General features: G+C 41.1%; 1 protein-coding gene across 3 annotated transcripts in view; it reads left to right on the top strand.

Annotated features, from left to right (window-relative positions):
* Positions 1 to 2,880: 2,880 nt before the first annotated feature.
* Positions 2,881 to 23,886, top strand: part of fynb (FYN proto-oncogene, Src family tyrosine kinase b) — a 68,496-nt gene continuing 47,490 nt past the window's right edge. Inside the window, exons 1-2 of one of the 3 annotated variants that reach the window (XM_053444742.1) lie at positions 2,881 to 3,035; positions 17,080 to 17,148. The gene's annotated coding sequence lies outside the window, so the exon portion shown is untranslated. Of the gene's footprint in view, positions 3,036 to 17,079; positions 17,149 to 18,978; positions 19,111 to 23,886 lie in introns of those variants that run through there. The other 2 variants (XM_053444739.1, XM_053444741.1) reach the window with 2 other exon arrangements.

The raw sequence follows: 23,886 nt of genomic DNA, 5'->3' as shown, positions 1-23,886 counted from the left end.
AATTAACAGTGTTGGAGTGAAACAAATCAGTGTGATTCATTTAGTTTGCTACTATTCATACGAACACAGCAGAGCATAGACAAACAATGTTTCTTAACTTTTTTACATTTGGTCAAATCTATAAATTAATTATGACAACAATACAATAATAATACTATCATCTCATCTGAGGGCCCACCCATCACACTGACCACGCCCATCTGACAAGCACACACACTCACGCACGCACACACACACACACAAGTCATTATCATTTATATATTTACTGTATATATACACATTTATTTCAATTTATTCATGGTTGAGGTCAATATCAGATCAGAAGACATGTTCATGGCACTGAAGTCAATTTAAAATGACATGTAGCATGTTAGAGTTATAAATAACTTCTCCATGTGTAAAACAATAGTTTAATTAAAAAAATAAAAAATCACAATAATTATTTTGGGGGGCTGAAGCACATTTTAGGGGGGCTTCAGCCCTCCTAAAACAGGCCTAACGACACCCCTGCCCAGAACATAACACAGCCCCCTCCATGTTTCAATCCAATGCAAATAGGAGTGATTTTAATTAGTAATTTGTGCGCAGGTTCATGATGTGTGCTGTTACAAATATTCATAATGTCTGCTGTTACAAATATTCGATTTTGACTCTTTATTTGAATACACTTCGTATTGAATTATTCAAACAAAAAGAAAAAGCTGATCAGATCATCCCTTACATCTGTGCTACATCTGTAGCACAAGGGGATACTGTTGATCATCCAGAATAAAACAGTCATCTGAATTTGTCTTTATAACATTTATATTGATGGTGAACAAACTATAGGACTCTTTCGTCGACGTTTTTACCCACAGCATGATACGTGTCTTGTATGCAGGAAGGGTGTTAATGAACAGAACACAGCCATGGATCCACCAGGGTTAACAGATATGGACTCATTTGGATCCTCCTCTTCTTCTTCCTCCTCTTCTTCTTCTTCCTCCTCTTCTTCCTCCACCTCAAGTTCATCTAGCGATTAGGACACTGCCGGAAACTAGCTAGAAAGCAAGTGTGAGGGTCAGCACTTTCGTCATGTCAGCTATGTGGAGTTGTTTTATGCTCCAGGGAGAAAAAAGCAAAACAGCTGAATGCAATCTATACCACGCAAATGTTTCAAGGGGTGGCAGCAGCTTTGGAAACTTCAACACTACAATTTTGATCAAACATCTGCAGAAGCACCAAGTGTTTATGGTGGCATCTGATTGTGGTGGTTGATCCTGATCGTGGGGGCAGCTAATAGTGGACTATTATTTTCAACAATAATAAAAGGACTGCTTGATATACAATATGCCTACTCCGTTGAATTACATTACTGACAATAACACCTCAATTCATTTCCTTTCCATTATGTTACAAAATGTCTGTTACAATCAATGTTGTAAATACTCTAATTTTGCTGATGTTGTCTGTTACACGGGCATGTATTGGGGAGAGGGATCACTCACATGTTTCTCTCTCTCTGAGATTTCTGTGTTTTTTTTCTCCTGTTAAATTACGTTACATGTCATTTGGCAGATGCTTTTATCCAAAGCGATTTACAATTAGTGAATTCAACATCTATGAGGGGCAATTTTTTTAGGGGTTCAGTATCTTGCCCAAGAATATTAGGCATGCATGCGGAAGAGTAAGGATTGAACCGCCAACCTTCTTGTTGGAGGATGACTGCGCTACCCCTACGCCACACCGCCCCAAAGGGTTTCATCCATAGTTTTTCCTTACTGTTGTTGAGGGTTAAGGGTAGAGGATGAGGCACATTGCTTAGCCCTGTGAGATACATTGTGATTTTTAAATATGAACTATACGAATACAATTTGATTGATTGATTGATTGAAATGAGTATGACAAATGTATACAGACAACCAGGGCCATGAAGATCAGTGTGTCATTGCAGGAGACATTAAAATGGAGCTGGAGATGCCACCCAAGCATCTTCAACAAGATGTACGAACAGGGTGAACCAGCACATATTACATGATCCAGAGCCTATTATTTTTGTAAATGCCGGCTTCTGAAGAGAGGACCAGCTCCTGATGTAAATATAAAGTATTTGAATATCAAGGCCCCATTCTAGGATATAGAAAACAACAATTAAAACAATTAAGAGGATTACAAAGTAGCGAAAACATAACTAGAATTTGTTATATGCAATTTCTGCCAATAGATCCCTTTCATCTAAATCTTACACACTGAACCTTTAAATGCGCTCGCAGTCCAGAAGGCAAGGCCGACGAGGTAATAAAGGTGCTGCAAACATCGGGGCTTGTCCCTTGCCGCTTCCCGTCACCTGCCTTCATCACATCCAGATGCCAGACAGAAGATGGCGCTACAATGTTAAGTGAAAAGAATATACATACGTAGGTCAAATGTTCTATCTTCTGATTGGACGGCCGTGCTGTCAGTCAATGGACCAGACCCCGGGTTTGTCTTTAAATGCTCCTAAGAAAACTCTGCCATGTACTCTGCCAGTATGAAAATAAAAGCGATAACGTAACAATTGATGCAAACGACCTTGTTTGAAAATGTATATCTGTTTTATTTTGTTTTAAACAATCATCAAAACATTGACATATAACGACACTTCTTTGAGTAAGGCAGTTAAAAGGCTCTATGTTTTCAAGAGGTTTGTGGCAGTTTCTTTTCCATTAAGTTAAATAATTAGCACATATTTTTTGTCCTCTGCCCCTAGCACGTCACATCTCGACGGCATAAAACCCCGAACCCTAACTATACTTGTTTTTTCCCTCCGCCGACGGGTTGTGTTGTGAGGTTTTCTGTACGCGCGTAGGAATATGTCCTGTAGCCCGTGAAGGCAGCAGCGCTCTCGCCGTGGCCCTGCTGATATCGGGGCTGAGCGCCATCACCAGCGGACACGAGCAGGAGGCAGCGCGGGGACACCAGCTCCACCGCAGCAGCTCCACGGCCCCACAGCTCCACAGTCATCTGACAGAGGCAATGGGAGGCAGCGCCGCGCACCACTAGACGCGCTTCCACCGGTAAGAGACCCCGTGTTTTCACTCACAATTCAACTCGCTTCCATCTCTGAAGCACAATGAATCACTTTGGGCGTTTGTTGTTGTTGTTTTTTTTGACATGGCGTTACTGTTGTTATTATTGACGTGTCTTCGCCGTGAACGTGCTTGGTGTGTTAGCTACAGCTACGTCTGCACTGGGGGCAGATGGAGTGAGGCGTCGGCTGCTTTTGACGCGAGGCTCCGCGTGTGTTCACTGAAACCTCCACATCTAGGGGGCTGAGCTGGAACGAAGAGGCGAATGACACGAGTAGCTCATCCGCTGGGTTTGATATCACACAGGCGGCTTCACATCATCTTGGCGCAATGGTTTTTGATCGTCTCTGCTCCGTTGTTTACCAGGGTGCCCCCCCCCACCATCAGCATCTCCTGGGATGCTTGTCGGTGGAGTCAGCTGAAGGACGCAGCCTCACATCATTCAGGATTCACATCTCGGGTTCTCTTACTACTGTGCATGCAGATGCGGCGGAGGGGACACACACACAGCGCACGGCTGCATTCCTTCACATGAGCTGTGTTATGCACTTGACGTGCACTTGCGTCACTCAGATACAGTGAAGCCAGTCTTTGAGGCATTTGGTTGTTTCCACGGGATAATGTGGTGTTTACTCGTTTGGCATGACACTGCTGCATTTAAGAAAAAACAGAAATACTCCCCTGAAGTACAAGCCCTTTTCCTCTAGCCTTCCCCGTCATGAAAGGGAAGTTCCTCCCGCCTCTCCTATGGGAATCCAGATAAATTGCACCTCTCCTGTCACCTCTTGTCTCCTTTTGAAACATTGATGGGCATCCGTCCTTCGATTCCTGCCAGCCCATGTAACCTGCCCAGGTCTGAACCACAGCTATTTGTTCTGCACGTTCCCTTTGCTAAATTGGTGTAATTGATCACATTGTCATTAGGTGACCAACACCTTCTCTCCCATGTTCCTTAATGAATCAGCCTCTGTTTGACAACATGCGACTAACAGGGCAAGGGTTGCTAAAGGTAATGCATTAATTTTAAGTGGCGAGCAAGGGCAACATGTAGAAACTACTGTCTGATGTCACGTTGGAATCTCCCTCATCTTTGGGGTTTGAGAGGTGCCAGCATCTGGCCCGCAGTTTGCTGTTATGACCATGTGATGATATGGTCTGCTGATGTCTACTGAGCGCAGGTGCTGCAGGTGCAGCATATGGAATGGTTTCAGGGACTCTTAGGTTCTGCTGCCAGGAGAATCAATCAATCGATCAATCAAATTTTATTTGTATAACCCATATCCACAATTCACAATTTGTATCATGAGGTTTAACAAGGTGTAATATATATTCTGTCATTAACCCTCAACGAGACTAGGGAAGAAATAGACCAAAGAACCCTATTAACGGCAGAAAAGAAAGAGAAACCTCAGAGAGAGACACATGTGAGGGATCCCTCTCCCACAGAAGTGTAAAAAACGCCACGTGTATCAGAGCACATCAACAAAATAATATTATCACTGATTAAGACAGTGGCTTACATAAATGGAGAAGTGTTTTAATGTTTACTGTGTTTAATTTAGTATATGCATAAAAGAGAATGTCTGACAAAGAGGAAGGGAGCAGTAATGACAATTGTAATGATAGAGGTATTAACAGTAATATATATGTGGGACAGCATATTGTATATCTTATCAATCTAGTTGTAATGATAATCAATGATTAGATGCCGTCATGATCATGATCCAAACTCACAATCCACAATCATCTCTGCTGAGATGTGGCAGTCTTGAAAACTTACCTCAGGAATCAGTGCGCATTGTTAAATATTGTTATTTGTAGAAGCTTTATATAGGCACACAGACTCACAGGGCAGATTGCATTATCTCGGTCTGAGGATTATTTATTTCATATCTGTTGAAGTTCGAATACATTCTGCCAAATTTCAAAATTCCAACTCTAAAAATGAAATCCTTGCTTACACGTTTGAGTTATATTTGGCTTGTTTTCAGGGGAGCTCTGTATTGCAGATGTCCCCATCTGAGATGTAGCAGGAAAAAAAACATCTTGTCAGGATGAGTTATGAGTTAAGAGCTGCTCTTTTTTATTCTCTGTGCTAGAGCTATACAATAGGAAGAGACATGCCAGGTATCACAGAGGAAAATCCATTATGTTAAGCACATTGGCCCATTTAGACAGACAGTTTTAAACAGCTTCATCCTTTTACACTTTGTGACACGCTGCCACTGAGGCCTTGTTCCTCACAATTCATGCCATCACTGACTGACAGGAGGATACTTTGGGCAGGCAGGAGAGCTCTGAGCAGGCAGGTCATCACAGAGAGGACCGTAGAGCACAGGAAACCTAATTCAGTAGAAGAAGTATGTGGATGTAGTGTCTGCTAATGAGCTGCTTTTGTAATTTCAATCGTTCCAATAAAAAACTTGCGGGACTGCAGTCTGTTTTTAATATCTTGGACTTGTTTTTTGTTTTCATAAATGGATATGCCAAGAATAATCAGTTATTCCTCCTAGACCCTGTTATGCCGGTGTCTATCTATGCCATGTGTAATACCACTGGTTTCAAATATATTACACATTGGCCCTCTTTGAGACAGGGCCCCTGAGTTAGGAAATAAACCAAGAACTTAAAAATTACAAAATAGTGCAAATTTATTGACACACGGTAAGGTTACTTTGCTTTTTCCGCACTGATGAACCTCCAGGACCCTACTACGGTGGCCTACTTGGAAATTGCCCCCACCCCATGTACTTTCATCTTAGACATGAGTTATTTAAAACGTTCACTGTACCTGTTGGTGCTGGAGTGACAATGCTGGAGTGAACGTAATTTACTTAGGTTGATTCTGTTAAGGACATTCTGGTGTCAGTAGCTTGATTGTGGCTGGGACACTTTCAGTATTAGAGAACTTTTACACATGGCGATGCAGATGGTCTTAGTGTCCTTTTCTTTTCTCCAACTGTGGAATTTAAAGTAAAAAAAAGAGTCTCATAGATCTATTTTGCTGTGAGGTCATTTTTCCCATCTTATAACTGGAAATTCATTTAGGTACAGTAGATCATGGGCCAAATGATTCGATTTCTCTACAAATACAGGAAGTAAAAAAAAATTGAACAATAGGGTTAATGTTTTAATGCTTCACATTTTTCACTGCATTGGAACCAAACTAATGTACACATTTATTCCTTCTGCATAACATGGTGCATATCTGGATGAAGATTGAGAGTGTTGTTATTTTGAGTGATCACTATAACACATTTTAAAGACTGTAGTGTGCTGTGTTTATTCATGAATTATCTCTTGGAGTTTTTTGCTTATAGCCCTATACCTTAAGTCTTGCCTTGGCATTGACCCACTTTGGATCCAGTCTGGTTCAACCTGCAGCAACTGGTCATGGAATTTACTCAGATGGTTTGATGTTGCTCCCGCCCCCATTATTGCTTATTATGTAGTTTGATTCATGCTGCTCAGGTGTACTTAACTCTACACTTCAAATGTACTGTATCACTATACGGTGATACCATTTGTCTTCTGTGGGTCTCAGAGAGGGGAATACACTTGCATGAAGATGTGAAGCAAACTTACAGTGGTTACATCAACCCTCATGTCAAGTTTCTCCCTGTGCACTTTACTGTGTGGCTGAACAGATTTGGTCTTGACTCGTAGCCAGTGCAAAGAGCTGGTATCATCCATGGTGAAGCTCTGAACTTCATGTTACTTCTAATCCCTGTTACTTTACAAATATACACTGTCCCAACTGTACACAGGTCTTGATGGGAGCATTTTACCACAAGTCATGGCAGCTGGTCAAACTCATTTAACGTTAATTACAAAGGTCAGGTAATAACAAGTGAGATCCATGATAACTAAGTAAATGATTGAGAAAAAGCAAGTAGACCATGAATTTTCTTTTACAGTTTATTTGCACAAAAATTTAACTTGCTTTATTTACGTTTATGAGTATATAAATACCATATTAAAACAGTACACACCAAACCAACACACATATGCTAGTATGACGTATGAAGTGTGTAGGTTCATTACATTTGAATATCTGCGATGCAGACATAAGTTGCTGAGAAGAAAAACAAAAAAGATCTCAGCAGTCTTGCTGACTGTTGAATAATTAGTAATGGGAAGAAGAAGTAAGGTGATCAGTCTCCAGGTCAAATAAATGTACAAATCATTTTTCAAGCAGATAAGCAGAAGAAACACTTTGTTTGTGTTGTCTGCCTATACGTCTACAGGAATCCTGTTTTTTGAACTTGTATCTCCCTCACTAAAGAGCTTCAGAGATTTCAAATAGTGAGATATAAATCATTTATTGTGATAACGCCTAAAAATATAATTTAAAGCCCATATCGGCGAGTCCTGATAATATTAACAAAGTTTCCTGGTCAGTTCATTGTCACTTTCTATGTGAAAAAGGTCAATTTGTCTGTTAAACTCAAGCCTTGCTTATTGAATGAAACCCAGTTAGATTCATAATTAAATCGTCATCTCATTAACAAAAGAAGAATAAAAAACAACTTCTCAGCTGTAGGATCCAGTCCAGGGGTTGACGTCATCACATGGAGCTCGCAGTGGGTTAGATGGCACCGGTGGAATAGAGTCATCCTCTGCTCTGTGCTCAGCATCACGCCAGAACCTCAGAGGTCAGAAAGACACCACAACAATGCTGTCCTTTTTGTCACGCCTCCAGTGGAGTGGGATGAAATGTGTCTCTCTTCCCTGCAGTTGGTGGCTGAGTCGTGACGTAGTCAGGCTCAAACAAAGTTATTGTTACAGATGAATACATGTTGTAACACAGATGAATGAAGGCTGTAAGGAACTGGGGTTGGATGTTCGTTGACATGTGAGAGTAGAGCTAGATCATATGATGGCCTCCGAATGCATGCGATCCCTCCAGCATCTCCCTCTCACCATTTACAGATTTTTTTTCACGCTGCTTCTTTTAAACCCAGAGGTTTCACCTCTTCTAACATTTTACACAATCCGTCAGCTTCATTAAAGAACAGGAGTGTTTGTGAGCCTGGCATATGCCTCTGGGTCATTGTTAAAGCGATATCATTGGAGGAAACGATGCGTGTAAGTGATACACTTGCATGAAAGTATATCAGAACTGGGCCCACGGAAATGTCGGTCTTAGAGGGTTTCTTCAAAGGAATTCAATTAGCAGGTTGTTTTTCTGACTTCACCGAGCTGGAGTGACACAGATCCTATCACAGCGATCACAACGTGCAATGTTCTTTATCAGCCCACCACTTCCACCTGCCACGGCTCGTCTTTACGTTTGGTTCCATGCACGTTGTCTTGAAATGAACATAGTCAGTCGCTGGTAGGTGAGTGTGGCTTCATTTCCTCTGTAAAGAATCACATTTACTCATTAACATGTGGAGCAGAGCAAGCATAGCTTCCTCTCATATCCTGCTCAACATTTTCTATTTTTAATCTCCCTCACTTTTTTTCTTAATCTCTCCAATTCCATTTAGCTCTCAAGTCCATTTAGCCTTTATTCAGGAGTTCAGTAGTGCATTGGAGCGCCTCAGACTATATTTAAAGCCTTTCCACTGAATGAATTGAGCAGAAATCTTTTAATTCTGCCAGCCACCACCCATCCTGAAAGTTTATACTGCTGCAGAAGCAGTGGAAAGCCAGTGGTAGGCTCCTATAACAGCTTTTAGCCACATGCGGTGTCTGAGCAGCTAGCCAGAGATGCAAGGAATCATGTGGAGCATGTGGTGGTTAGAGGAGCAGCTGGGAGAGCACAGAGTTCATACTCACTCCATGTATTATGCTTTCTCAAGACTTTTTCTTGTGTATTGTACGCTATATTTGTCCAGCTGAAATTGCCGAGTGTGTTTTCAACAACCAGTGGCTTTTTATATTTTTGCTGCCATTTCACTAGTAACACAGCCAGACTTCAAATCTATCAGTCCTGCTGTGGACAGTTTAGTGGAGAGAAATAAAAGCAGAAACCACGAGCTGAAACAGTCTTTTTATTTTGTTACGTGTTGGTTGTACGAAGATGTTGAGAAATTTATGGATATTTCTCGACATTGTATTTGATTAAGAAAATTTGTTTCATACTGTTTAGGAAATTAATTACAGCAAATACTGAGTGATACACAAATCAATACACAACACAAATCAAACATTTTGATAAAGATTCCTTGGTTTTGCTATGTAAAGATTTGTGATCATTAAGTAGAATTCAAGGGTAAACTTCTCAGGGCACTAATGCCCATTTTTTACATTATTTCCAAATCTTTCAGTTTTTCAATTGACATACCACTATGCTTACTTCTGGGAATTAGCTAGCAGAAATGCTAAATTGGTGAATATATTTAATACTCAATACCATTTTCGATATCATGGGGGAAATACCTATTTTTTAATAAAGATAACATTAAATAAACAATAATATCAACATCACTGTTTACGTCCAGTTGCTTTCTCAGTTTCAGTCTCGGACTTTAAGGGTATCGGCTAATTTCTAATAGTTAAATGGCCTACGTTAACGTGTGCAGCCAGCCAGGTTAACCTTTATGATAACTGATTAATACTTCAATGCAGTTGAAACGAGAGCTTTACTGACAGGTCTAGGACTACCTTACAACTTTCAGAGATGTTTTGGCTGATCTGATCACAATCTGTCTTGAATGCATCTTGAATGCATTCACATATGGTCTTTCATGATGTCAAGCTCTTTCTGATTTCAATCTGAAAGATTGAAATCAACACAATATTGCCACAGGACAGAAACAGAGGAAAGTTTATAAAGTTGCATTTTATGACCACACAAAATGGCTGATAGAGATTTGTTATAGCACATAACGCAGACAGTTTAGCTGAAAAATGTTGTAATTTTGTATTTTTAATCCTTATTTATTATCATGCTCTAGTGATGAGACAGTTATAGGATGAAAAGCATTTTCTAGTTTGCTGTCTAGCATCAAGTAGAAGAAGTAGACAATTTTTTTTCTTTTAAGTTTTTTTATTAATCTCAACCTTATCATAATCTTAAAAAAATACTCTTCGATCTCTGTGTGGCTATGATGAGTATTTATGCTTAAAAATGTGGAGTAGATTTCCCCTTCTTCTCATGCGAAGTATGTGATATCTGGGATGAGACATGTTAAGGATTAGCTACTCTCTTTAAAAGCACACAGTGAACATTGGGGCATTCTAAGGCTCTATGTCTGCCAGAGAGTCATCATAAGGGGGTTGATCTCCACGCTGAGGTGACGGGCGAGGCGGACAACAGTTCACTACACTGTATTGTTTATTAATTGTATGCTAACCATGGTTTCAAGCAGACTGATGACAAGTGATTGCATTTTGAGGGAAAACAAAAGTGCATTCTGAATGTATGTTAATTGCCTTGAGCGTTTTCATACATAATTAACTTGTGAAATATTCTGCTTTGTTTAATGTCATGTGAGTAACAAAGGCTGTATTCTGTCTCAACAAAGCAGGCCTGTGCCGGACGTGTCCAACTTTGTCAGAAAATCTGCATTGCTAAGCAGCTTCTATGCTTTATGTTTTCTAGGAATTTTAGTGTGAACATGCTGCTTCTGGTTCTCTTAGAGGCTTTGTGTGGAGAACTGAAGCCTTCATCTCATCTCAGAAAGAAACAATGCTTCCACGTCTTCCTCGCCAAAACATTCCACTTTCCACTGCAGTATACAGCCTTGTGAACTCTGCATCCCCTGCCTCCCTCTGTGTGATGCTCTGCTCTCTTTTTGACTGTGCAGCGTCATTTCTCTGCATTGCTGATGCAGCTGCAAGATGCTGACAAAGAAGGTTATTGCTTGTCCTGGCTGTAGCACCATGTTGGCACACCAGACCAGGACCCTGACCAGGCCCAATGCAGGCCATGTCACCACCAAGGGATAAACCCATGTTGGCAGAGTCTTCAGGATGCTCTGTAACATGTTAAATAGTTCCCAAAAGCCAGAAATGTGATTCTCACTGTGACCATTTTGTTTGTAATGTACAGTTTGTTAATGAAGATTAGGAAATATATATAGCTTCTTTATTATATAAATATTTTTCTCAGTCTTACTAAACTTAAGAGGCAGGGACAGTATCGTCTCTGCTCTTTTGGTTAGAATACTCACCATTATCTTTGACTGTGTGTTCATTTATAACTGACATGCATCGTTTCGAGTCCAATATAAATGTCGGGGCCTTCGGATCATTGAGCAGCTTAGGATCCTAGAGAGAACTCTGTGTTTTCACTGTTTGTTTTGTTTCAGCTCCTCCTAGCAAAGACACACACAGACACAAGCGTTCACTCTCGCTGGAGTGAACACAGCTCACGTCCATCTTTTTGTTAACTAATTCGTTCGCTTCAGCGTTCACAAAGAATATGAACAAAACTGTCAATAACCGTCTCTGAACTCTGTAAACTCACTGGGACATTTCACTTTCCTTCTCTCCGTGCTCTCTGAGTCTCTTCCCTCCTAATACACAAATACTCCTGCATGTATATGAATGGCTATGGGAGTGAGCTGTCTGCTGTGAGAGAGGCATGAGAAGAGAGAAGCGAAACTTAAGCAAAATGCTACTTAGAAAAATTTATACTTGATGGTCGCGATATAGTCATTTTATACATCTCACGTGGAACAAGCCGCGATACATTGAGAAAATTCAATATATCGCCCAACCCTACATGCATGAGCTCTAGTCCCACACTTCAGTTCAGTTGGCGGCAGTTATGGCAAGAAGTTGTAACATGTAATCAAACTACACTCCTCTGTGTTATAAAGGCACTTTTGTCAGTCAAAACTGAACCACCATCTCTTAAAAATTTTTTTTAACAGAATGAGTGGCTGACTGTAACATTTAATCTGATTTGATTTATTGGCAGTCAAAAAGACCCAACTGACTAATCAGATATTCAAAGCATCATTCATTCTGGAACGAATGATGTTACTCTTCCATTCATGTGTTGGCTATTGGGTTACTGATATCCACAATTAGAATTTGTTATGTCCATAATTAACATATTTAATATTTAAAGGTCTTACTAGAAAATATTCCTATTTCAAAATGTTATAATCCATTTGTTCCTTTTAATATTGCATATTTAATATGTCTAAATCCCACATCTCAATAATGTCACTTTGAATATCCACAAAAATCCATTTTGATTATTAAAAATTTAATTTTTCTATTACAAGTAGTTAAGATTGTATCCTGGCCTTGCTCCAGGCTACAGACTGTGGGTGACAAATCAAAAGAGCATAGATGAGCAAGCGTCATAGAGTTTCAATATGAAAGGGACAGTCAAATAAGCACTCATCACAGCTCAATGATTGTAGGAGTGATTGCACATATGTCGAGCAAAAAAATGGTGTCCTGTGATGATCGTTTTCCAATCACAAATACTGTTCCCTGAGCTCATATTCATTGTACGGTTGTGGGTACCATACTCCTGAATTGTATCTGCAGGATTTTATGCACTGCATAAGAATAAGATCAGTTGTTTATTCTGTCTTCTCATGAATACACAATTCTAAGGTCTTGACTTTATTATGTTATGATTTGACCCTTTACGAATGAACTCAATTAAATACCTGTTATTTTAGTTTCATTCATCCTTTTTCCATGGATTTTTATGAAGCACTTGGTAACCTTGTTTAGAAAAGTGCAATACATTATTATTAACACAAAAGCTGTTCAGTACCTCAGTCAAAACCCTGTTCTATTTCTCTTCCATACACTGGTGTATAGATTTCTTCATTGTGGCAGTCCTTCTAGTTTTTACTTAATAGCTGAGTTTCTTGATCGGTAAATTAGTGAGTTTTAAGAGTAGCCTCTGCTTGAACACCAAACCTTTTCCGACTCTCCGATTCCGCTATAGAATTTTTTCACAAATGTTTGAATTTGGAATATGAAGTTACAGTGGTGGTTGAAGCAGAGAGCCAGTGCCCATAGAGCACAGATTAATCTGCTCATGAGTTGTGTCTGTCAGTCAGCTTCTCAGTGAGGGTTGGTAGCCCAGTGACTGACATGACCTGTCAATCAAATCACACCCCTCAGGGCTCATAGGAGCAATGCTCTATCATGTAGATTTACCATGGAAACCATGACAATGTTTCAGAAAAACCACAGGCAGGAGAACATACCTCTACAATTCTAACCCACAAGTTGTATGATTGCTCTAAATCCATATAAAGGCTGTAGCCTGCAGCTGGGGCTTTGCAAATCCAGCTATTATTGAAATGGCAAAGTGCCCTACTTACCCCTTAGAGACTAGCCATGAAATGAACCAGAAGTGGATGGCTGACAGAGAGGTTTATTCTAACTTGGACAGGGCATGATGCGTCTGTGCGCACAAGGAAAGCGGTTGCCTGCCCAGCACTAGAGACTTGGGTTAATTTCCCAGCAGGAGCACCTCCGCCTTGACCCCTGGTCCCAAAAGACTATTTGTGGCTGTGTTCATGGGTGAGAAGCCACTGAGGGACAGTGTCCCTGTCACCGAGACCGTGACTTCTGCAAAGCCATTCAGTGAGGTTGGCTGCTTGGTTCCTGTCCTCATAGAGTGAAAAGGGCACGAAAAAGTGAATAAGAGGATGTGACAGCTGATCCCTGAAATCAGGCCGATATGCCAAGTCTGTATCCGTTTTGGAAAACTGTTAACTCCAAGAACAAAGTTCATAAATTCTCTTTTTTCATTATGTGGCTATGAATTTTAAAGGCATACCGAGCCTGGACATATACATAAAAGCTGTATAAGTATGTTTAATATAAAACATATTAGGAATAAAACTAACTTTTCCTAATGTGGCAAACCTTCTAATCAACACTCTTTCCTGTTGTGACTTTTAATAGTTAATACAGCCTTTGACAGCTTTTAAGGACAGCAATTGGGGATCTATTTTTCTTATAGCGCTCAAACCAATTAATATTTTTTTTTGATGAAAAGTGATTAAATCTAGAAAGGTTTACTGTACCGTGATAAATAACAAGTGAAATTAACTGATTATTCCAATTGTTGATACATTTTCCGTGGATTATTTAATTGATGAGTAATTGCCATTCAATTGCATTATATCAAAGGTGGCTCTGTGAGGCTCTGGATTCACTGCATTTTCAATGATTCTGAAACTTCTCTGATACTAACATTTGTAGTGGTTTACAGGTTTACCTTTGAACATAAATAGTGGAAAAGTGTATTAATAATTTGAATTGCCTATGTCCTTAAAGATCATTATGTTTTATATGTTCATTCTGTCGTGGTCATCAGTGTACTTGTCATATTTGAGACAGGCATTTTATTTTATTTTTTTACAATTTGGCATTATTAGACCAAATTATTAGTAAGGTAATACAGTTACAATTTTGATAAATTGGCAGATGGATAATAGCAATATTCTAAACAGTTGCAGCCCTATGAAAGCATTAAAAGGATTGCAGAAGGTACTGCATGACTGCCAGAATATGTCACAGCTACTCCAGGCCATCAGACTTGGGTTGGCAGCGACAGTGGCTCCGATTGATACATATGGTTTTGGGATTTGGCAGTGTACATACTGTACACGATGTGCCTGCTTTCCTGCCCACAAGTCTGGTACCTCCTGTATGGATCCTGCTGTGTGTCTGAACCGTTCACTGGCCTACTCCTCTATCCCAGGAGCAGAGCAGCAGCAGAATGACTGAACCCGTTGTGCCTCAGCTCGTCATGTGACAGCGCCGTGTGGATGAATGACTTCCCCCTCTTCCCCACTGCCATTATGTTTTATTGCATGGGTCTGCTGATGAAAAGAAAGTCAGCTCTCGCTAAGGGGCTAGGGGGAGCACACACTCACAGCTAAGCCTGCTGGGAGCCTTTCGCCACGAATTCCTGGACCGATTGGGAGAGAGTGGAGAAAGGGATGGAAGGAGTCCTCAGACATGTGGAGCAGCCAAATGGCAATTTTCTGCTGGTAAAAAAGACTTAAATCACATGTTTCAGCTGGAGTATTTTGGGACAGCCTCACAGTCCTTATGTGCAGACGTCTCAAATAGAAGGAAAACCATCTAAAATAGCTGTTTGGATTCTGGCTGAACATTTGGGTATTACCACTTTACACACATCCTACTATAGTAACCGTTGGCACTACTGGTACTTTCTGACCTTCCAATCAAACATTTTAAGTAAAAATGTGTGATGACATTCAAGGTACTTGCAAGACGTCACAGACTTTAGTGGAAAGGGAGTTTCAAACCTGAAATCTTTCATCCTGTTGTCCTCATCAACTTTCATATTTTTTTCAACTACTATGTGTGTCTTTGTGTTCTGTGTTGTCTGCTGAGAGCCAGTCAGCACAATGCTTCATTTGTAGCACTTCACTATCTTCGCCTCTGCCATTTAGCAGTCACACTGGGAGATGTTAAATAAAAGAGGTGTTTTGATTTATAGTTGTGTGTGTGTGTGTGTGTGTGTGTGTGTGTGTGTGTGTGTGTGTGTGTGTGTGTGTGTGTGTGTGTGTGTGTGTGTGTGTGTGTGTGTGTGTGTGTGTGTGTGTGTGTGTGTGTGTGTGTGTGTGTGTGACAAGCAGGTGGCTGCAGTACCATGATATTGGCAGTGCCAATCTAATAACCACTACCTTCTTGAGCATAATGTCGACATAGATAAAAGATATCCATGCAAACTCATATATTTTTCAGGTGGTTTCCCGTCACGCCCTGCCTCACTTGTATTGATCGTGAGCAGTAATACCAAGTCAAATTAACTGTTCAGTCTGTGGAGGCCTAATACAACTAATGACAGGAGATGTGGGTGGCTGCCATTGCAGTGCAAACAGTTGCATCACAGCAGAGGAGGCACTTGCAGTGTCATTACCTCTATGCTCCAGCAATCAGTGGAGCCACAGCGACAGATTAAATTAGATTAGCAGGGCTGAGTTTTAAAGTCAAATCAGCAGCTAATGAGTTCTACCATTTTTGGCAGTGGAGACAGCAAAGAAAGGGCACTTTGGAGACACACCATGCAGTTAACCCCAGCCCTCCTGCCACACAGCAACTGCACTGTGCAATTCTGCTGTCAGTCAAAGAGCTGTCAGTAACTGTAGAGTGTGTCCACTTTATCCTGTAAATCAGAGAAACCATGTAGCACGTCAGAAATGCCCTGTCTGGTTTAGGTTCTGCAGCTCTGTTACCTTCACTGTTTTTAGATTTACAAACCACTACTGTAGAAGTTATGTAAAGGCTCTATCAAGGACAAAAGGCAGCAAAGGTCACAAATCTACTGAACGCATCAAGTAACTTAAATAGAATGTATGGTTGTTTATATCCATTCACTTCTTCAGTCAAACATTTTTAATTGTCTGATATGTTAAGTCTTGTGTGTTTGGAGTTCCATAAATGAGCGCGTCAGGTAAATGATGGAGTCAAGAAACAGTCTGGAGTCACTTTTTGTTTGTTTATTTGTTTGGTAGTTCTTTATTTCTTCGTTCTGTAGAAGCACACAATCCCTGTTGCCAGATGGCAGTGGGGAGTTGTAATTTTTTTTAAAGCCTACATTCCTAAGTGTCCTACATTTTAGAGAATCAACTCATTCACACCTGGAGAACTGAATGGATTTCCAACCTCCTCCCATCTGCTAGAGAGGCAGCGAAAAATACAACTTAGCAGTGAAATGGGCCCATCATGCAGGCGTTTGAGTCAAGCTGACTGCTCATGTGCGTTCTGCAGCATCCTGTTGTTTAGTTGAAATATTATCTATTATCTATATCTATTATCTTTCTGTGACTTTTTTTTTCTTTTCTTCAAATGTGATTGGATCATTCAACCTGGTAAAATCTGTGTTTATATCAACCTCTTTCTTATTGTTTGTCACACTTTCATTTAGTATTACCATGGTAATGGGTCAAAAAACGCTGAACTAACAGAAGTTAAGTCTGGCATTACCCCCAAGGCATTCTTGGGGGAAAAAATTGCAAGACCTGTTTTCTTGAAGAAGCGTGAATGATGACACTGTGGATATTCATGTTTTATTGAATGGGACGATGAATAATTGAGCATCTCTGTATCCCTGCAGGGCCTCTGTTTTGGCGTCACACAAAGCAATGTGGAGAAAATAAAGAACCTGATACGCTGAAAACCAGAGGTATGACTCTTACACACTCCACTGGACTTGTGTACACTTGTGTAACTTCACACAAACACGCTTTTAGGTGAATTCAGGCCTGTTTACTCACCTTATGAGAATAACCTCATGCACTGTGCATGATGACAGCAGATGGATGGATGGTAAAGCTCATTCTGGAGAATTTTCCTTGTCTTAATACGCATGTGGGTCACAAGGATTGCAGAGCAAGCACATGCACATGCTCGACATTAAACCACGCAGAGATGCCCACATGCTGGCAGCAACTAGCTGAGATTGTGTGCCAGTGGCAGGCTTGCTGTCCCAACTAGATGCACATACCTGTTGTGAATAAGCGTGAACTGTGTATTCTATAGGTTGCAGCAGGTGTACAGCTCCCTCAAAAGAAGAACGAATAGAAGACGCCACCTTGGGTGTCTGTTATCACTGAAGCAGTACTGTTGTTACAGGTTGACTCGCAGCACAGCAGATGATACATGTCCTGTCACAGGATATGACCTAACTCTAATGTGTATTTCTGCTAGGGATGGGCATAATTAATCGACGATCGATTAATTGATCATTAAGAATTTCGTCGCTGAAATAATTTTTTCATTGAGAAATTCGCTAATTACACATTTGACCACGGGGGGCAGTGTTTGAAAAAAAAAACGCCACAGTCCTACTCAGTTACCTGCGACTGGCTGCGAGTTACCGTGTAGTTCCATTTCCAAAGTAAACATGAAGAGGTCACGGCGAAGGGTTTGCATGGGACCATTTTGAGTTAAAAAATGTCTTGGTTCACTGCCAATACTGCGAAGCTATCCCAGAGGCTGGGGGAGACGAGGAGCCTGCGTTGTCTGACACGGACGAGGGGAGCGCAAACACCGGAGCCGCGGCCAGGCTAGCCAAGTTAGCACGGAGCTACCTGTGTATCACGGCGACGTCAGTCCCCTCAGAGCGGGTTTTTCGGCGGCTGGACTGACGGTCACCAGGCTGCGTTCGCGTCTGACCCCAGAGCATGTTAACATGCTCATCTGTCTCAACACAAATCCGTAGGCTGGTGCTGAAGTTGTATGAGAGTTACTGGTTATTTTTATGAAGCTTTCTCGACTCGGTACCTTGTTTGATAGTTTTGAGCTACATTTGGCAAAACCTGTCAGACCTAAGTATTATATATTTGTAGTTGTTGTTTAACATTATGTTTTTTAAATTATTATAATTTTATTTTGGAGAAAAAAAAAACGAGGGTCAGTTGTGTTTAGTAGCACCGGCTTCTAGCTGTCGGATCCGCTGCTTAAGATTACGGCAGCGCATATTTTGTTCATCTTGTAATAAAGATCTCAATGAGGAAACAAGCTTTTTTTGCATTTCTGCATTTAATGTAGCTTATAAATAGTGAATTGTTGAACTTGAAAATATTAATGATTAATCGAAAATTCGTCATTAACTCTCCCGACGATCGACGAAGACAATTTAATCGAACGCCCATCCCTAATTTCTGCTGCTGCTGTTTTTGCCCCACACTTGAGCAAGTTAGGTCAGCCCATATGTTGTTGCAGGATGGGGGGATCAACAAGTTCTCAACACATACAGTCAGCTGGAACTCAATCGCCACTGTATCTGATTTCTCATGTTTCTCCTCTGATCTGAATGTTTTTTCGGCCTTATCACATGCAGCATATTTCTGGGCTAAAGATGCAGCAGATACAACATGTTTCAGTTATTTCCTAATCCAAGTGTTCACATGCCGGGTCCTCACTAGGTTAGACTGGAACAGGATGACACTGATGTCAGATTAGTCATTGACAGCAGGCAGCTATGTGTTCTTTGCATCTGCAAGTCAGAGTGCAGTGACACAGTTCAGGACCACAGCAGCTCTTCACAGGTCTATGATGTAACTGGTTCCATTGACACTGAGAAGAAAAAAGAGGTGCTCTTTAACACCACTCACTGATTATATGAAGAAGGGCTGCGACTGTGGTAAGAACATGAAGTTCCCTTTCATCCTGTCTTTGACCTGGATTTTACTTGTATGTAGTTTGAAGACATCTCACATTATCGGACTGCTACATATGTCCTGACTGAGAGTGTAGTGGTGGCCAGAGGGATGATTGAGAACATCCTCAACCAAATTTGTATTTGTTTTCTGTAACTTTGTCTTGCATAAAGGTGAGTAACACACGAGACAAGTCTCAATATTTGAGAGGTAAATACATAAAAGCAGGTGTTGCACATGACCATGTGAATGGCTTGATAAAGATGATGGGTATCATTTTGTGTTAACAGCCCAGCGAAGATCCTTATCTATACTATGATAAAGGCAGAAGAACCCCCTCTTGTACTAATAAGTAGGCACATTTTGTTTCTGGTAGAGCTGAATGTCAATTTTGAGCCCCGTCAAGTCCTGGAGCTCTCTCTGCTGAGTCAATGCCCATCCAAGGTTCCCTCTTCTTTGAGTGTCCACCAGTTCTTTCACCATCTACCATTGACCTGGTGAAAGTTTCCAGGGGATAACAAAGCACGTTCCTACACCTGCTTTGGTTATGGAGTATTGATGCATTTTCTTTGTGCCGTAAATGGAGGTTTGGTGAGCAGACACATTAATATTGTGAAGGCAAGACCTATAGGAAACCAATCTAAACACAGTTTGTTGCCATCACTCAAAAGTCATTAGATTGAGCAAATCAATATTTACTTCATAGTGATTAGTTCAAGGAAAAAAGATCTTTTCTGTTCCAACATCACTTTCCATTAGAACACAAAATCAATATATTTTTGAATAATGCTGTTCATCCCTTTCTTAGAGTCCCATAAAGAGTAGGTCTCTATGACATGAGCATAGAGATTAATTTCCAACCATTGGTAATGAAAACAAGATTTCTTATACAAAACCTGTTCCTGCCAAACCGCTTTCTACCAGAACATATCATATTTTTTGTTTCCTGAGCAGTTTCTATGGAGTACAGCTCACATCAAGAACCTTCTGTTCTACACAGCTTCTCTTGTGCCACCTGTTTTGAAGCCTAATAGATGAGCGTGTCCGGCCTGGTCAGAGGCGTCTCAGTCTGTAGCTTCCTCTTTTTCAGTGTGAGCGGAACCTCCATTATTCTGATAAAGAAGATGCATTGTGAGAGGTCCAGCAGAGCAGTCGACAAACAACTATAAATGGAGCATTTTGGGGGGTAGATTTTATCAATGAGTTGTTGCAAACAGGCTGAACAACGGAGGTCTTCCAGGAAACTGGAGTCATTTGAGGATCCGATATTCATAGCAACTAGGTTTATCTTGCATGCTCAGTCATCACTGCGCTAATAGCTCCTTTATAATGTGTACTACAGTTCCCTACAGTGCCTCTGCGTGTTACACTGCTCGACAATAGAGCCAGCAGAGTGGGCTTGTTTCGGTGCAGAATCCCAGTTTTGTGTGTGACTCGGCACTATTTCGGAAGAGACATGTCATAGTACACAGTGGACATTAGACGCAACGACATTAGCACACAAGACGAACTGCAGAGCTGCAATGGTAGCACATCAGAACCACTATGACTGTGGGAACGTGGAGCAGATATACTGTGTGGGTGTGTGCCTGCATATGTGTAAGTGTGCGCCTCAGTGCTCTTGCTGGGTGGGTGGTATTGTAGGCTGGTGAGAAACGGAAAATGAGACACTGGTTCCAATCGTGTGTGTTCGTGCTCCTTGCTTGTGCAGAAGGAAGAGCTGAACTGCACTGTGATAATTATCCTCACATTGTCCAGACATTGATATTCATTGCTAGAATAGTTTGCCATTTGCATCATCACAGCTTCAAAGCTCTCCTCCTCCCTCCTTGTTGCATCCACGATAATGATTGCCAGAGTGGGCTAAGCAACTGTGCGCGGAAATGTCAGCTTTGCCATCAGACTGTGGCTTCATTGTGGTTTCCAGTTTGCCTGGTGGTAGGGACGTAGTTAAACTTCACTCCATTATATTGACACATCTGGTGGCATTGCTTTTCCTTTGTCCACCTAATCAAGATCACCGTAGCTGTGTCCCACCCAAATTTTCACACAGGATGAATTATACATGTCAGCCCTCCTTGCTTCTTACTACCACTGTGATAGAAATCACTGACTAGTGAGTGATATATAGGCCACCATATATTGAGTTGTGATCACCAATTTGTAGTGGTTCAGAGAATCGGAAAAAAAGAGCTAAAACTGAATAAGACAGAGTGACAATAAAACTTGCGATATTGTGTGGGACATGGAAAAAAACCTTCAAATGTGGCTCATGAAAGGCAGCAGCAATCAGAAGAACCTGAAATCAGAAAAAAGAATTGTAGTTGTGGCTCAGGAAGTAGAGAAGATCGTCCACTAACAACAAGGTATGCAATTGGGCTCCCCCATTCCATGTGCCTAAGTGTCCTTAGGCAATATACTGAGCTCCCCTGACAGCTGTGATTAGCTCAATGCACCTCTTTATCTTTCTAGACAGTGAGTAGGTAAGAGTGAAGTAGTGTGATTTCTGACACAACCCAAGGCTTGAAGAGACCTCTTGAGACCTCAGCGTGACACATCACCAGCAGATTCTGAACATAGAATCCGCCCCTACCATTCCTTTGCCCATTTGATGGCTGGAAGAGGAGAACTCTGTCTTGACCAGGAATTTGACTCATGTCAGAGGCAGAGCACCGTTCTCCCTCATCTGTTTGTGAAAGTGGAAACGTCAGCAATTTAGCTGTTGCAGTTGCACTGTGCGAACCCCTCAAAGACGTCAGCTCTAGAAAACCTCAAAGTGCTGCTGTGCTGCACCGGATCCGGGGACAGAGATGCGACACTGCTGCTGTCTGCTTGCAATAATTGCTCTAGGTTACAGTAATCATATCCATGTGTGACATCTTCATGTGTCAACAACACATAATGCAGGATGTCTACGCTGTATATGAATATAAATATCTTACACTTTAAAGGAGGAAAGACATTTAGTCGGATGTCTTTATTAAGGTTCAAGTCCTACAGCATAACTTTAGTGTTTTCATTTTTATAAAAACATAATCTTCTTCTAACATATCATCTCAAATTGCAATGGTTTGTTACTTTCAGCTGGTAACAACAGTCAGTGAATAGAGACAATGGGCAGAGTTTTGACAAAAAGCACAAGTCATGCCCTTTTCTTAGTCTGACTGTGATGTACTGGGATCTGTTAATCTTTTCTAGTCTTATCGACCTCAACGCGTTTTATATATTCTCACAAGTACATACATTCAATCTGTGTTTGTATTGTGTATGGAACCAGAGACCTTTAGGTTAGTGAACTATTCTTCCTTAATGTAAAAAAATATACACCTAAGCGTGTGTGTGTGTTCTTTCACCTATATCTTTGTGAGGACCATTGTGAGGGATCATTTTAAGCATATTTTGGGAAAGTGTGGACATTTTGACCGGTTGTCAGGGCTGTTTGTGGGGTAAGACCTCTTGCAAGTTCTTAGCAGAGGTTGAAGTTGTAAGCGCATTCTATGTTGCCCTATGTCACAAAGCAGTAATAAATCTCTACAAAAACAGACCAGACTGAGCTCCCTGACAATATGTATGTAGATGGAATGTCAAGGCTACCATATTGCCAAGGAGAAGATAACATTACATGGATTTGTATTGGCCAATTTGAAAAATAAGGGGCGGGAACAGCAGCAGTCGTAGCTCCTCATTGACAAGCCTTCAGAGTTACTGCCTAGCCCGCTGAGTGCCATGACAGGTATATTGTCACAGAAGCTTCGAGAAGCTCTGGGCATACCAGGCCTACCAAATGCTTCACACTCGGATGGGCTTATTATGGATAGCAATGAAGTCTTTCACTCGAACGTGGCACAGCTGAAAACCTCACGCAGACACATTTCTGCCTTGCAAATTATCCTAATCTTAACCCACCCAGGCAAGATGGCCATCAATCCCACAAAGACAACCCCATAAATCCCATCAGGTTTAGAAATCACTTCACAGAACTTTATTTGTTTAAATCCAGGACTGGACTTTGATTGCTCAATGCTCTCAGTGTTCCTGCTCACCTATGTCATTATGAGTTATTTACTCATGTGCTGACTGAGGGTTGTCAAGTGGTCCAGTGCTGTTAAATGATGCCAGCTCCGACGTTAAGACAAGAGCACTTTTGATGTTGCACTGGCTTCCTCTGCTCCAGGCAGTGTGGACTGTCAATAACGCAGTTTCCATCAGTGCTCCACATTTTGGAAGTTTCGTGCGACGTGGTTTTAATTATAATGGGGGGGGGGGCTGTTGGGCTGTGGCCATATGCAGGCCTTTGGTCCCTAGGGACTAAGGCCAGTGGCTTAATGAGCAGCCCCGCAGGAATTAGTGCTGCTTTAACCTCAGTGTTTAGGCTGCTGGAAGAGGCATACTGCTCATCTGATTTACTGCCACTGATGGGAGGAAGTGGAGGTGCAGAAAAGGAGGGTGGGACCCCAGCCTTAACAGACATTTTAACCTTCTTCCTAACATCAAAGTATCACAGTTGTTTCCTCCTCTACTGAAAAAAGCCTACTAGCACCAATACAAAAGCAGTTTCAGTACTGATAACAACACCCTACTCGTTTAATACCTTACTAATATTAGAAACTAAATAAATAAATATATTAAATATTCAGTTATTATACAGACACGTATATAATTTATGTTAACATTTTTATACAAGGCCTCTTAAATTTAGCAAAAGAAGCTTACGTTCACACATAAGCAGCTGTAAAAGAACATCATTCTGATTGAAACAA

This window comes from Pleuronectes platessa, chromosome 17 (assembly GCF_947347685.1).
Source record: "Pleuronectes platessa chromosome 17, fPlePla1.1, whole genome shotgun sequence".
NCBI classification, from domain to species: Eukaryota; Metazoa; Chordata; class Actinopteri; order Pleuronectiformes; family Pleuronectidae; genus Pleuronectes; species Pleuronectes platessa.
The sequence above is the reverse complement of the archived record's forward strand: the minus strand, read 5'-3'. Positions and strand labels throughout refer to the sequence as shown.